The sequence below is a fragment of the Arachis stenosperma genome, chromosome 5 (genome assembly GCF_014773155.1).
Source record: "Arachis stenosperma cultivar V10309 chromosome 5, arast.V10309.gnm1.PFL2, whole genome shotgun sequence".
Taxonomy (NCBI): Eukaryota; Viridiplantae; Streptophyta; class Magnoliopsida; order Fabales; family Fabaceae; genus Arachis; species Arachis stenosperma.
Window position 1 is genome coordinate 111,286,483 of NC_080381.1, and position 16,104 is coordinate 111,302,586.

Genomic DNA, 16,104 nt, shown 5'->3' on the forward strand with positions numbered 1-16,104 from the left:
TTATACATTCATTAATTTAATTTAAAATAAATATTAATAAATTTTTGTGTGTAAAAATTAATTTTTCAAATGGTATTTATTATTTAAATAAAAGTAATTGAATGAATTTTCTTTTTCAAGTAACATGAGTTGGAAGAAAAATTATTAACTTAGATTTCTTTTTATATTAACTTTAGCTTAGATTTATTGATTCAAAAAATTTTTTTCAGTTGTTACTCTGATATGGAGAGAGAGTGTGTACATTCAAAAAGTCCAAAAAAAATTATACCAACCTAATATTATCATTAATAACTAATTAACATAAATATAATTAACCTATTTAATCAATACATCATTCACATGTTATATAAGATAAAATGCACTATATTTACCTGTGCAATAAATATATCAAATTTTGTCTTTTCAATTATTCTCTTTCTAAATACTTATCATACTACCCTTTTAACAATACAAACATACACATATAAATAAAAATCTTTCTTTTTATATCATAGAATTCACCTACACATATACTAATTTGACTCTAGGACTACAGTCTCAATCCTCCTATGTCTAGAACTTTAGTTCTATAGCATTCAAATAGCCACAATAGCTAAACATAGATAAATAACAAAATACAATCATCCAACACTAACAAAGATTATGCAACAAGGAATATAATGTATGTCTGTCCTAAACCTCCTAAATAAGCTATAAACTCACATGTCAACGACTACTTACAATTCAACATTACTAAGACCAAGTCTAAATATAACTTTTTATTTGTATTCTTTAAGTATGCGTATCAGGATGGATAAAATTATAACTCTAACATGATATTTGACAATCATTACAAAATCTGATGTCATAATATACGTACAATGAAAAACAATATATGTATATATATCTTATTTGAAATTCTTTAGTTTTTTTTATAAGAAACCCTTTTATCTTTATCTTAGCAAAAAAAAATTATTTAGTTATTTTTTGTTTTAAATTATCATTTTGTCTTTAATCTTTTATAAAAGTAACTTTTTTGTTTTTTAGAGTTTATAATTATCATTTTGCTCTCAACTTTTTATAAAATAATTTTTGTATTTTTTAGACATCAAAATTATCATTTTATTTTTAATCTTTTATTAAATGACTTTTATATTCTTTAAGCTTAAAACTTACCTTATTATTCTTAAATTTTTTTTAGAACTCCGCTAGAGAGTCAATGAGTAATCTTGACCATACGTACAATAGGTTTTAAATTTGGCCCAATACAAAAAAGAAAATCCAAACAATTATTTCAAAAAATTAACCATTTCAACCCTAATTTACCAATGAAATTTACCCAAACATCCTCCCCCAATCTCTGCTACCCCATCCTCATCAATTATCCTACCTCTCTAGCATTAGAAGCTTTCTCATCGGCTATCAGACAACCATTCACGTAGTTATTAAAATAATCATTCGATTACTTAGTGAAATGACCACACATCATTTGTTAATTGTATATACTTAAATTAATCAAACAAAATAACCATCCAATTAAGAAATAAAATAACCATCTCCATATCTAGTAAATTAAACATCCAGCATCTAAATTCGTCCGTTGATGTATATACCTTGAAAACGTAAGTGAAGCGAAATCCAAAAAAGTCAAGTTAGCCGAAAATCTCCGCACATCATAAAACAAAGCACTCGCCTTCTTAATATCTTGAATCCAATACACCAGCCTTCCCGCCACATATCTTTACCTCACTCCACCATGAAACTATTTTTAGATTCAGGACATCTGGAAAAGTACACTACACCTGGCCATACTTGACCCAAGAAGAATCTCCATCGTGCTTGATGAAAACATCATTGGCCATTCCTCTTTGGTATACGGCATAGCTTGCATTAACAGCAATTCTGGAATCAACGATCACAATGTACTTCATTCCAATGATGTGTATCTTGTCCAAGAACTCTAGAAGCTTTAGATGAGGGTAGTTCACTGGGTTCAGCGTGAAGTCCTTCTTCCCACCTATATGATCATCGTCCATCCATATCACATCAAGTGGAATTTTAGTGGGTGTTGCAGCGGCAAGAGGGAGGTACCGGTGTGGTTGCGGATGGATCCGTTCCCGCTACGGATGAACACGTGAACGAGGCTGGCTTCGGTGTTGTCGGCATTCTCCTCCGACGGCGGCGGCACGGTCGGCGTGAAGGGGTGGAATGGCAAGGGTGAGGCACGAGAGGGAGGAAATATCCAGCAATTAATATGAGATTAGAGTTATCATACGTAGTGGGAATGAATTTAACTACTAAACTTAATTTTTTTAATTTCAAAATGATGGTTTCAGTGGCTAAGAGAAGGGGGGTTGAATCTTAGCCCCCTTTTCGCTTGAAAACACTTGCTGACTTGTGAGATTAATTCTAGAAACTTTTAGTCTTTTTGTCTCCTTACTGCACACGAGACTTTTCTTATTTTCTCGTCCCAAACCATGAGACTTTTCTTTTTATCTCGTCCCTAACCACGAGATTTTTCTTTTTGTCTCGTCACTTGGTACGAGAAACTTCTGGTTTTTGCTCTTGTGTATTTGAAAACAGAAATGAAGTAGAAAGGAGAAGAAGATTACACCCAGATATATCCTGGTTCGGCTGCTAAGTGCAGTACAGCCTACATCCAGTCTCCATCACAAACATGATGGAATTTCACTATAATCAATCTGATTACAACTTGTAAAGTGCTAACCCAACTTACAAGGGGATTCCCACAGAATCATGAAACACAACATAGATGAACAAAGGACCTCTAAGACATTTATGGCTTTTTCTTTTAATTTTGCTCTCTCTGCCTTTTTCCGCTCTATGGCTTTTTCATACAAACCTCACTTGTTTGTCTTTTTCCATGAGACTCAAGACATGACAAAATTAAACAGAAAAATTACAAAACAGAGAACATTGAAGGAGAAGAGAAAAACTGTTAGCTCAAGTAGCTCTGAGAACTCTGTGCCTTGCACTCTCAAATTTTCTCCTTGCTCCAAACAGTGGTTGTCCACCCTTATTATAGAAGAAGGGAGCCTCCACTTATTGAAGCCAAAACCGAACCAACTTCTTCCTCCTTCAACAAACCGGTTCGGCCACATAGAGAGAGAAGAGATAACCATGTAAAACCCAACATGCAATTACCTCTAGTCCTTTCTTGATCATCACCCTTCATCAATCCGAGCTCTCCATCCTTGGCTTGCTCTCCAAGATGGATTTCTGGCCCTTGATGCTTCATGATGATAATGACTTCATCTGCTTTAATCTCTGCCTTCAACCATCACTTCGCCACTCTAGCTACTCCCTGTGGTGGTTGAGCAGAATCAAAGACAAGCCATGCTTCAAGAATCTCCCTTGCTGGCCGAATCTTCATCTTCCTTTTCTGAGCATGAAGAGCTCGAGATTACCTCACCAAATCTAACCACATTTGGTGAAAATCTCAGCCACAGCTCATTTTTATTTTATTATGTTTTCTTGCCATCATTAGCTTGATGGTCTTGATGCATGCAACTTCTTCTTTTTCTTTGTTGATGAGCATTGCTTCCATGGTTCTCTGGACAAGGACCGAAGAAAGAAGAAGAAAGAGATGAGAGAGAAAAGAGAATCTGAAGAAAAGCAATTCAAAGTGGTTAAACTAATTAATTGAAAGTAGCTTGCTTTTACTTCCCTTAGAGTGACGTGCATAGTCATAATAGCCATCAAATCAATCTTCTCTCTCTTTCTTATGTTTTCAATGCATTAAATTAAATTTGAATTCCATCCAAAGTGAGAAATAGAATCCGTTGGAGGCAAGCAACCAAATTCAAAGAGTTGGGTTTTTCATCAATGTGCCCCAATCCCATTTTTTTCTTTCGGACCATGCATGCTAAACAAATTGGGCTTGTGACAATATTTAAATTTCTGGCCCAATAGTAACATTTGCTTTCCTGATGAAATTTGGAACATGCACAAAGCAAATGGAAAGCATGTAACACACTTGGGCTTAGAGCAATCAAAATCATTTGGGCCCAAGTAACATCAAATCAGCCATATTCATCATATATTATCAAAACCAAAGGCTGAATGTATTTTGGGCTTGCACCAGAAAATTGTTTTCGGCCCAATATTAAACCTGCACAACAAAATTATTTTAATTAACACATTAATCAAGATTAACTTAATAACTTTGCTGTTAATAATGTTTGATCATCATCAATTTAGTTTAGAGTTTTCCAAACTCATCACAAAATTTAAATTTAAATAATTATTAAAACTTTAATTTTAATTTTTAAAATATATTTTTTTAGGCCTATTGTATATATTGTTCATAAAAATTATTGATTTCTCGTACTTTCTCTTTTTCTTAAAAACCATTTTGCTCTTTAATCTCATAATTAGATTTTTACTATTAATCTTTATCTTAATGGTTTTCATGTCCTCAAGTTTTAATATTATTTTTTATCTTTGAACTTTTTAATAATTACTATTTTATCTCTAGTCTTTTTAATATAATTACTATTTTGTCCTTAAATTTATCATAAAACTATTTTGTCCTAAAGCTTTATTATAATTACTAATTCATTCCTATGTTTTCTTTAATTTATATTTTGTCTCGAAACTTTTATGAAATTATATTTTACTTCTAACCTCCAATTATTTATGTTTTTATCCCTTTAACTCCTTATATTTACAATTTTTATCTTAGTACTTTATTACACTTTTGTCCTCTTTGCTATTAATATATTTATTTGTTGCCTGGTTAATTCTTATACCTTCTTTTTCTTTACTTTTACTAATACAAGTTTTAGGACACGATTAGTAAAATTCTCTTCTAACTTCTTTAAACTTTCTTAAATTACAATTTGACTCTTAGATTATATTTTAATAAAGAATTTTAAACACTTTTTTTATAATTTTTAATCTTTCTCTCTCTCTCTCTCTTTTTTATTTACTTTAGAACCCATTCTTAAAAAGTTTTCTCTCAACATTTCACATTTATCTATCTTAATAAAACTTTTCATAATTATAATTTGTCTACAAGTATCATAAACGTAAATTTAAAGCTTTTAAAATCATTTAAATTCATGCATAATTCATTTAACATTCAAATGTCATTAAATACACATTCAAGCAATTAATTACATTTATTAATCATCAATTCACAATTAAGACTTTCATGATACATTAGAAAAAAATATTCTAACTTAATTATTACTTCAAATTAAAATTTTTTATCACTTTGTAATGGTCCTTAGAACACCTAAACACATAATTTTAATAAAAAATACTACAATGATCATTCATAAAGTCATGATGCCCGAATTCATCGTGAGAAAAAAGAGAGACATTTTATTATCTTTGGAGTTTGAAAGCTTCGTATTCTTGCTTCTTGGAAGTACTAGGACATGTGATTCCTAAACAAAAAAATATATATAAAAAATGATTCACCTACCCTTCTCTTTAGGCATATGATAAAAAATTATTGAGAGAAAAATGAGAGGATGTTTTTTTACTAACCTTAATAAAATCGGTATTGATTCGTACCCACAAAATTGGTCCGACGTTATACTTCTAAAAGATCACGTTCAACAAACAGAATGTGAGATACTAGGTCAAAGATTAAGCTAGTTAGTTTTAGGATAAATTTCTGTGCTTAAGCTCGGATACGGGACCGAGAATCTCGAACCCATTAACGTACCTCTTCATCTTAAATAGTGCTATACTCAGATAGACTCAAGGCGAAACGAACTCTACTATTGTGATAGTTATTAAGATATTGTTAGCATTCCTGTGTAGAGACTGACTTAAGCATCGGAGTCCCTTTTACAGGTGTTCCACACTGTTCGGACAAGACTCGAACCGGTTGCACAACCCTTAACTGAAGAATACCACAAGCATTCTAGTAGTTGTCACCGACCTATACCTCGAGTCGAGAGCTGAGACAGGAACATTTGGCGCCTACCGTGGGGCCCTCGCCTCATTTTTTAATTTTTATAACACCTCTGTATGCGCCTTGTACCAATTTTTTCTTTGCAGAAACTGAAGCATGACAGATCTTTGAGAGACTCAGCAACTTCCTCGAACCAATGCCGACCTTATGGCCACTAATGCCGTCCTTTTAGCAGAAAATCAACAGATGGCCGAGCTGTTAGTAACAATGCAGAACAATGGAGAAAGAAAGAATGACAACAAGAAGCCGAATGCCAATCAACACAGAGCATCAGTCAGAGTCTAATGCAAAGACAGGGGAAACACCCCCAAAACAGGAAGACGATTGATGAGCGGATAATTTATACGCTTTTTGGCATTGTTTTTAGGTAGTTTTTAGTAAGTTCAAGCTACTTTTAGGGATGTTTTCACTAGTTTTTATGTTAAATTCACATTTCTGGACTTTACTATGAGTTTGTGTGTTTTTCTGTAATTTCAGGTAAATTCTGACTGAAATTGAGGGATTTGAGCAAAACTCTGAAAAAGGCTGACAAAAGGACTGCTGATGCTGTTGGATTCTGACCTCCCTGCACTCAAAATGGATTTTCTGGAGCTACAGAACTCCAATTGGCGCGCTCTCAACGGCGTTGGAAAGTAGACATCCAGGGCTTTCCAGCAATATATAATAGTCCATACTTTATTCGAAGAATGACGACGTAACTTGGCGTTGAACGCCAAGTACATGTTGCTGTCTGGAGTTAAACGCCAGAAAAACGTCATGATCCGGAGTTGAACGCCCAAAACACGTCATAACTCGAAGTTCAACTCCAAGAGAAGCCTCAGCTCGTGGATAGATCAAGCTCAGCCCAAGCACACACCAAGTGGGCCCCGGAAGTGGATTTATGCATCAATTACTTACTCATGTAAACCCTAGTAGCTAGTCCAGTATATATAGGACATTTATCTATTGTATTAGACATCTTTTGACCACTTTAAGTCTTTGAATATTCGGTCACTTGATCATGGAGAGGGCTGGCCATTCGGCCATGCCTGAACCTCTTTTGCTTATGTATTTTCAACGGTGGAGTTTCTGCACACCATAGATTAAGGGTGTGGAGCTCTGCTGTACCTCAAGTATTAATGAAGTTCTATTTTCTTTTATTCAATTCCTCTTTTATTCTTATTCCAAGATATTCATTCGTACCCAAGAACATGATGAATGTGATGAGTTAGATAACCCTCATTATCATTCTCACTTATGAACGCGCGTGATTGACAACCACTTCCGTTCTACATGCAACAGAGCTTGAATGTGTATCTCTTAGATTCCCCAACAGAATCTTCGTGGTATAAGCTAGATGGATGGCGGCATTTATGAGGATCCGGAAAGTCTCACCTTGTCTGTGGTATTCCGAGTAGGATCCTGAGAATCCGGAAAGTCTCACCTTGTCTGTGGTATTCCGAGTAGGATTCCGGTAATGAATGACTGTGACGTGCTTCAAACTTGCAAGTGCTGGGCGTTAGTGACAGACGCAAAAGAATCAAGGGATTCTATTCAGTAGGCGCAGGAACCAACCAGTGATTAGCCGTACTGTGACAGAGTGCGTGAGCATTAGTTTTCACTGCGAGGATGGGATGTAGCCATCAACCATGGGTGATGCCTCCAGATGATTAGCTGTGCGAGTGACAGCCGCATAGGATATTTTCCCGAGAGGATTGAAAGTAGCCACCACTGATGGTGAACCCCTATACAAAGCTTGCCATGGAAAGGAGTAAGAAGGATTGAGTAGAAGCAGTGGGAAAGCAGGCGTCCTTGAGTCATACAGCATCTTCATATACTTAACTGAAATTCCTACCAATGAATCTACATAAGTATTCTATCCCTTTTATTATTCCTTTTTATTTTCTATTTATTCCAATAATCACAATTACCCTTTAATCTGCCTAACTGAGATTTACAAGGTGACCATAGCTTGCTTCATACCAACAATCTCTGTGGGATCGACCCTTACTCACGTAAGGTTTATTACTTGGACGACCCAGTACACTTGCTGGTTAGTTGAACGGAGTTGTGAATTCAGCTGGTGCCCCGTAGAAGCCTTCATCTCAAAATAATTAGAACATGGATCACAATTTCGTCCACCAAGTTTTTGGCGCCGTTGCCGGGGATTGTTCGAGTATGGACAACTGACGGTTCGTCTTGTTGCTCAGATTAGGTAATTTTCTTTTCAAAAATCTTTTTCAAAATTTTTCTTTTATTTTGCATTTTTCCAAAAATGTTTTTCGAAAAAAAAAATTAATGAAAATCCAAAAAAAATTAGAAAATCATAAAAATCAAAAATATTTTGTGTTTCTTGTTTGAGTCTTGAGTCAATTTTTAAGTTTGGTGTCAATTGCATGCTTTGAAAATTTTTCTTGCATTTTTTCGAAAATTCCATGCATTCATAGTGTTCTTCATGATCTTCAAGTTGTTCTTGATAAGTCCTCTTGTTTGATCTTGATGATTTCTTGTTTTACGTCTTTTGTTGTTTTTCATGTGCATTTTTGCATTCATATTTTCCATGCATTAAAGATTTCTAAGTTTGGTGTCTTGCATGTTTTCTTTGCATCAAAAAATTTTTCAAAATAATGTTCTTGATGTTCATCATGATCTTCAAAGTGTTCTTGGTGTTCATCTTGACATTCATAGCATTCTTGCATGCATTCATTGTTTTGATCTAAAAATTTCATGCATTGGGTATTTTTGTTGTTTTTCTCTCTCATAATTAAAAAAATTCAAAAATAAAAAAATATCTTTTCCTTATTTCCCTCCAAATTTTCGAAAATTTGAGTTGACTTGGTCAAAAATTTTTAAAATTAGTTGTTTCTTACAAGTCAAGTCAAAATTTCAATTTTAAAAATCTTATCTTTCTAAAATCTTTTTCAAAAATCACATCTTTTTCATTTTTTTTCTATCTTTTCGAAAATTTAAAAAAAAAAATCTTTTTCAAATATTTTCAAAATCTTTTTCTTATCTTTACATCTAATTTTCGAAATTACACTAACAATTAATGTGATTGATTCAAAAATTTGAAGTTTGTTACTTTCTTGTTAAGAAAGGTTCAATCTTTAAATTCTAGAATCTTATCTTGTAGTTTCTTGTTAGTTAAGTCTTTTTAAAAATTAAATCTTTTTCAAAATATCTTTTTCTTAAAATTTTTATCTTATCTTTTTATCTTATCCTTCTCAAAAGTTTATCTTTTTCAAAATTTGATTTCAAATCTTTTTCAATCAACTAACTAACTTGTTGTTTGTTTCTTATCTTTTTCAAAACCAACTAACTACCTATCCCTCTCTAATTTTCGAAAATCCTCCCTCTCTTTTTCAAAAATTCTTTTTGTTTTAAATTTTAATTTTAATTATATTTTGTCTTTGATTTTCGAAAATCACTAACTCTTTTTCAAAATTATTTTCGAATTCTCCCTCTTCTTTTCTTCTTCTATTTAATTATTTAACTACTAACACTTCTCTTCACCTCTCTTCATCCAAAAATCCGAACCTCCTTCCTCATTCCTCTACCCCCTTTCTTTTTCTACTAACATAAAGGAATCTCTATACTGTGACATAGAGGATTCCTCTTTCTTTTCTTGTTTCTTCTCTTTCATATGAGCAGGAACAGGGATAAAGGCACTCTTGTTGAAATTGATCCAGAACCTGAAAGGACTCTGAAGAGAAAATTAAGAGAAGTTAAATTACAACAATCCAGAAGAAACCTTCTAGAAATTTTCGAACAAGAGAAAGAGATGGCAGCTGAAAATAATGATAATAATGCAAGGAGAATGCTAGGTGACTTCACTAAGCCAACGTCCAAGTTTGATGGAAGAAGCATCTCCATTCCTGCCATTGGAGCCAATAACTTTGAGCTTAAGCCTCAACTAGTTGCTTTAATGCAACAAAACTGCAAGTTTTATGGACTTCCATCTGAAGATCCTTATCAGTTTTTAACTGAATTCTTGCAGATCTGTGAGACTGTAAAGACGAATGGAGTTGATCCTGAAGTCTACAGACTCATGCTTTTCCCTTTTGCTGTAAGAGACAGAGCTAGAATATGGTTGGATTCACAACCCAAGGATAGCCTGGACTCATAGGATAAGCTGGTCACTGCCTTCTTGGATAAATTCTTTCCTCCTCAAAAGCTGAGCAAGCTGAGAGTGGATGTTCAAACCTTCAAACAAAAAGATGGTGAATCCCTCTATGAAGCTTGGGAAAGATACAAGCAGCTGACCAAGAGATGTCCATCTGACATGTTCTCAGAATGGACCATATTAGATATATTCTATTATGGTCTCTCTGAATTTTCGAAAATGTCATTGGATCACTCTGCAGGTGGATCTATTCACCTGAAGAAAACGCCTGAAGAGGCTCAAGAGCTCATTGACATGGTTGCAAATAACCAGTTCATGTACACTTCTGAGAGGAATTCTGTGAACAATGGGATACCTCAGAAGAAAGGAGTTCTTGAAATTGATGCTCTGAATGCCATATTGGCTCAGAACAAAGTGTTGACTCAACAGGTCAACATGATCTCTCAAAATCTGAATGGATTGCAACATGCATCCAACAGTACTAGAGAGGCAGCTTCTGAAGAAGCTTATGATCCTGAGAACCCTGCCATGGCAGAGGTTAATTACATGGGTGAACCTTATGGAAACACCTATAACTCATCATGGAGAAATCATCCAAATTTCTCATGGAAGGATCAACAAAAACCTCAACAAGGTTTTAACAATGGTGGACGCAATAGGCTGAACAATAGCAAGCCATATCCATCATCTTCTCAGCAACAGACAGAGAACTCTGAACAAAACAATTCTAATTTAGCCAATATAGTCTCTGATCTGTCAAAGGCCACTTTCAGTTTCATGAATGAAACAAGATCCTCCATTAGAAATCTGGAGGCACAAGTGGGCCAGCTGAGTAAGAAAGTTATTGAAACTCCTCCCAGTATTCTCCCAAGCAATACAGAAGAAAATCCAAAAGGAGAATGCAAGGCCATTGACATAGTCAATATGGCCGAATGCACAAGGGAGGAGGAGGACGAAAATCCTAGTGAGGAAGACCTCCTGGGACGTTCCTCAAGCAAGAAGGAGTTTCCTATTAAGGATCCTGAGGAATCTGAGGCTCATCTAGAGACCATAGAGATTCCTTTAAATCTCCTTCTGCCATTCATGAGCTCTGAAGAATATTCATCCTCTGAAGAGAATGAAGATGTGACTGGAGAGCAAGTTGCTCACTACTTAGGAGCTATCATGAAGCTGAATGCCAAGCTGTTTGGTAATGAGACTTGGGAAAGTGAACCTCCCTTGCTCATTAGTGAACTAGATACTTGGATTCAGAGAACTCTACCTCAAAAGAAACAAGATCCTAGCAAATTCTTAATACCTTGCACCATTGGCACCATGAGCTTTGAAAAAGCTCTATGTGACCTTGGGTCAGGGATAAATCTTATGCCACTCTCTGTAATGGAGAAGCTGGGGATCATTGAGGTACAACCTGCCTTGTTCTCATTATAATTAGCAGATAAGTCCATAAGACAAGCTTATGGAATAGTGGAGGACGTGCTAGTAAAGGTTGAAGGCCTTTACATCCCCACTGACTTCATAATCCTAGACACTAGGAAGGAAGATGATGAATGCATCATCCTAGGAAGACCTTTCCTAGCCACAGCAGGAGCTGTGATAGATGTCAACAGAGGTGAGTTAGTCCTTCAATTGAATGGGGACTACCTTGTGTTTCAGGCACATGGCCATCCCTCTGTGATAAAAGAGAGTAAGCATGAAGAGCTTCTCTCAGTTCAGAGTCAAGAAGAGCCCACACAGTCAAACTCTAAGTTTGGTGTTGTGAGGCCACAACCAAACTCTAAGTTTGGTGTTCAAACCCCATATCCAAACTCTAAGTTTGGTGTTGGAACTACACACTAAATTGACCTGATCACCATGTGGCTCCATGAGAGCCACTGTCAAGCTATTGACATTAAAAAAGCGCTTGTTGGGAGGCAACCCAATTTTATTATCTAATTTTATTTTATTTTGTTTCCTTGTTATTTTTGTGTTTAATTAGGTACATGATCATGAGGAGTCACAAAAAAAATCAAAAAAATTAAAAACAGAGTCAAAAACAGAAGAAAAAAATTTTTTCACCCTAGAGGCAGCGCAGACTGGCGTTCAACGCCAGTAAGGTGCATCTGGCCGGCGTTCAACGCCAGAACAGAGCACCATTCTGGCGCTGAACGCCCAAAACAAGCAACAACCTGGCGTTAAACGCCAGGATGGTGCACAGAGAGGACAAACTGGCGCTGAACGCCAGAAACAAGCATGAAACTGGCGTTCAACGCCAGAAACATGCATTACATGGGCGTTGAACGCCCAGAACGTGCATCAATGGGCGTTTGAACGCCAGAATAATGCACGAAGGCATTTTACATGCCTATTTGGTGCAGGGATGGAATTCCTTGACACCTCAGGATCTGTGGACCCCACAGGATCACCTCAGGATCTGTGGACCCCACAGGATCCCCACCTACCATATTCCCACCTTACCTCCTAATCCTAGTTTTTGTGATGACTATTCCCCATGTCACAATTCCCAACATTCTTCACCACCTACATCTATCCACTCTTCCCCATACACCCCACCTACCTTTACAATTCAACTTCTCTTTCCCACCCAATCCCACCCATATAGCCGAATCCATCTCCCCTCACTCACCTCCATTTTTCTTCTTCTTCTTCTTCTTCTCTTCTTTCTTCTCTTGCTCGAGGGCGAGCAATATTTTAAGTTTGGTGTGGTAAAAGCATAGCTTTTTGCTTTTCCATTACCATTAATGGCACCTAAGGCCAGAGAAACCTCAAAGGGAAGACAAAAGCTCCCACCTCTGAGTCATGGGAGATGGAAAGACTCATATAAGCTGGAATAGCTCAGTTGGGTAGAACATGTGGCTGCAAATCAAGAGATCCCTGAGATACCTCAGGGGATAAGTTGTCCTCCACACAAATATTGGAAGCAACTAAGGGTGGAACATCATGAGCACTCCATCATTCTCCAAGAAATAAGAGAAGATCAAAGAGCAATGAGGGAGGAGCAACAAAGGCAAGGAAGGGACATAGAAGAGTTGAAGAACATCATTGGTCCTTCAAGAAGAAGACGCCACTAAAGGTGGATTCATTCCTTGTTCTTTATTTCTTTCTGTTTTCGATTTTTAATTATTGTGTTTATCTATGTTTTGTGTCTTTATTTCATGATCATTAGTATGTAACCATGCCTTAAAGCTATGAATAAAATCCATTAGTCCTTCACCTCTCTTAAAAGAAAAATGTTTTAATTCAAAAGAACAAGAAGTACATAAATTTCGAAAATAGCTATTGAATTTAGTTTAATTATATTGATGTGGTGACAATACTTTTTGTTTTCTGAATGAATGCTTGAACAGTGCATATGTCTTTTGATCTTGTTGTTTATGAATGTTAAAATTGTTGGCTCTTGAAAGAATGATGAACAAAGAGAAATGTTATTGAGGATCTGAAAAATCATGAAATTGATTCTTGAAGCAAGAAAAAGCAGTGAAAAAGAAAGCTTGCGAAAAAAAAAATGGCGAAAAAATAGAAAGAAAAAGAAAAAGCAAGCAGAAAAAGCCAATAGCCCTTAAAACCAAAAGGCAAGGGTAAAAAGGATCCAAGGCTTTGAGCATCAATGGATAGGAGGGCCCAAGGAAATTAAATCCAGGCCTAAGCGGCTAAATCAAGCTGTCCCTAACCATGTGCTTGTGTCATGAAGGTCCAAGTGAAAAGCTTGAGACTGAGTGGTTAAAGTCGTGATCCAAAGCAAAAGAGTGTGCTTAAGAGCTCTGGACACCACTAACTGGGGACTCTAGCAAAGCTGAGTCACAATCTGAAAAGGTTCACCCAGTTATGTGTCTGTGGCATTTATGTATCTGGTGGTAATACTGGAAAACAAAGTGCTTAGGGCCACGGCCAAGACTCATAAGTAGCTGTGTTCAAGAATCAACATGCTTAACTAGGAAAGTCAATAACACTATCCGAAATTCTAAGTTCCTAGAGAAGCCAATCATTCATAAACTTCAAAGGAAAAAGTGAGATGCCAAAAACTGTTCAGAAGCAAAAAGCTACAAGTCCCGCTCATCTAATATATATATTCATTGATATTCTGGAATTTATAGTATATTCTCTTCTTTTATCCTAATTGATTTTCAGTTGCTTGGGGACAAGCAACAATTTAAGTTTGGTGTTGTGATGAGCGGATAATTTATACGCTTTTTGGCATTGTTTTTAGGTAGTTTTTAGTAAGTTCAAGCTACTTTTAGGGATGTTTTCACTAGTTTTGATGTTAAATTCACATTTCTGGACTTTACTATGAGTTTGTGTGTTTTTCTGTAATTTCAGGTAAATTCTGACTGAAATTGAGGGATTTGAGCAAAACTCTGAAAAAGGCTGACAAAAGGACTGCTGATGCTGTTGGATTCTGACCTCCCTGCACTCGAAATGGATTTTCTGGAGCTACAGAACTCCAATTGGCGCGCTCTCAACGGCGTTGGAAAGTAGACATCCAGGACTTTCCAGCAATATATAATAGTCCATACTTTATTCGAAGAATGACGACGTAACTTGGCATTGAACGCCAAGTACATGTTGCTGTCTGGAGTTAAACACCAGAAAAACGTCATGATCCGGAGTTGAACGCCCAAAACATGTCATAACTCGAAGTTCAACTCCAAGAGAAGCCTCAGCTCGTGGATAGATCAAGCTCAGCCCAAGCACACACCAAGTGGGCCCCGGAAGTGGATTTATGCATCAATTACTTACTCATGTAAACCCTAGTAGCTAGTCCAGTATATATAGGACATTTATCTATTGTATTAGACATCTTTTGACCACTTTAAGTCTTTGAATATTCGGTCACTTGATCATGGAGAGGGCTGGCCATTCGGCCATGCCTGAACCTCTTTTGCTTATGTATTTTCAACGGTGGAGTTTTGATGAGCGGATAATTTGTATGCTTTTTGGCATTGTTTTTAGTATGTTTTTAGTATCTTTTAGTTAGTTTTTAGTATATTTTTATTAGTTTTTAGTTAAAATTCACTTTTCTGGACTTTACTATGAGTTTGTGTGTTTTTCTGTGATTTCAGGTATTTTCTGGCTGAAATTGAGGGACCTGAGCAAAAATCTGATCCAGAGACTCAAAAGGACTGCAGATGCTGTTGGATTCTGACCTCCCTGCACTCGAAGTGGATTTTCTGGAGCTACAGAAGCCCAATTGGCGCGCTCTCAATGGCGTTGGAAAGTAGACATCCTGGGCTTTCCAGCAATATATGATAGTCCATACTTTGCCCAAGATTTGATGGCCCAAACCGGTGTTCAAAGTCACCTCAAGAAATCCCAGCGTTAAACGCTGGAACTGGCACCCAAATGGGAGTTAAACGCCCAAACTGGCATAAAAGCTGGCGTTTAACTCCAAGGAGAGTCTCTACACGAAAATGCTTCATTGCTCAGCCCAAGCACACACCAAGTGGGTCCGGAAGTGGATTTTTATGTCATTTACTCATCTCTGTACACCCTAGGCTACTAGTTTTCTATAAGTAGGACCTTTTACTATTGTATTTGACATCTAGGAATCTCTGGACATCTAGTTCTTAGATCATTTGGGAGCCTGGCCATTCGGCCATGCCTAGACCTTGTTCTTATGTATTTTTCAACGGTGGAGTTTCTACACACCATAGATTAAGGTGTGGAGCTCTGCTGTACCTCGAGTATTAATGCAATTACTATTGTTCTTCTATTCAATTCCGCTTGTTCTTTATCCAAGATATCACTTGTTCTTCAACTTGATGAATGTGATGATCCGTGACACTCATCATCATTCTCACCTATGAATAAGGTGACTGACAACCATTCTTGTTCTACAAGCATTCGAGGCTTAGTGAATATCTCTTGGATTTCTGATTGCACGATGCATGGTTGATCGCCTGACAACCGAGTGCTCGCCTGACAAACGAGCCAGCCATTCCGTGAGATCAGAGTCTTTGTGGTATAGGCGAGAACTGATGGCGGCATTCAAGAGAATCCGGAAGGTCTAACCTTGTCTGTGGTATTCTGAGTAGGATTCAATGATTGAATGACTGTGACGTGCTTCAAACTCCTAGCA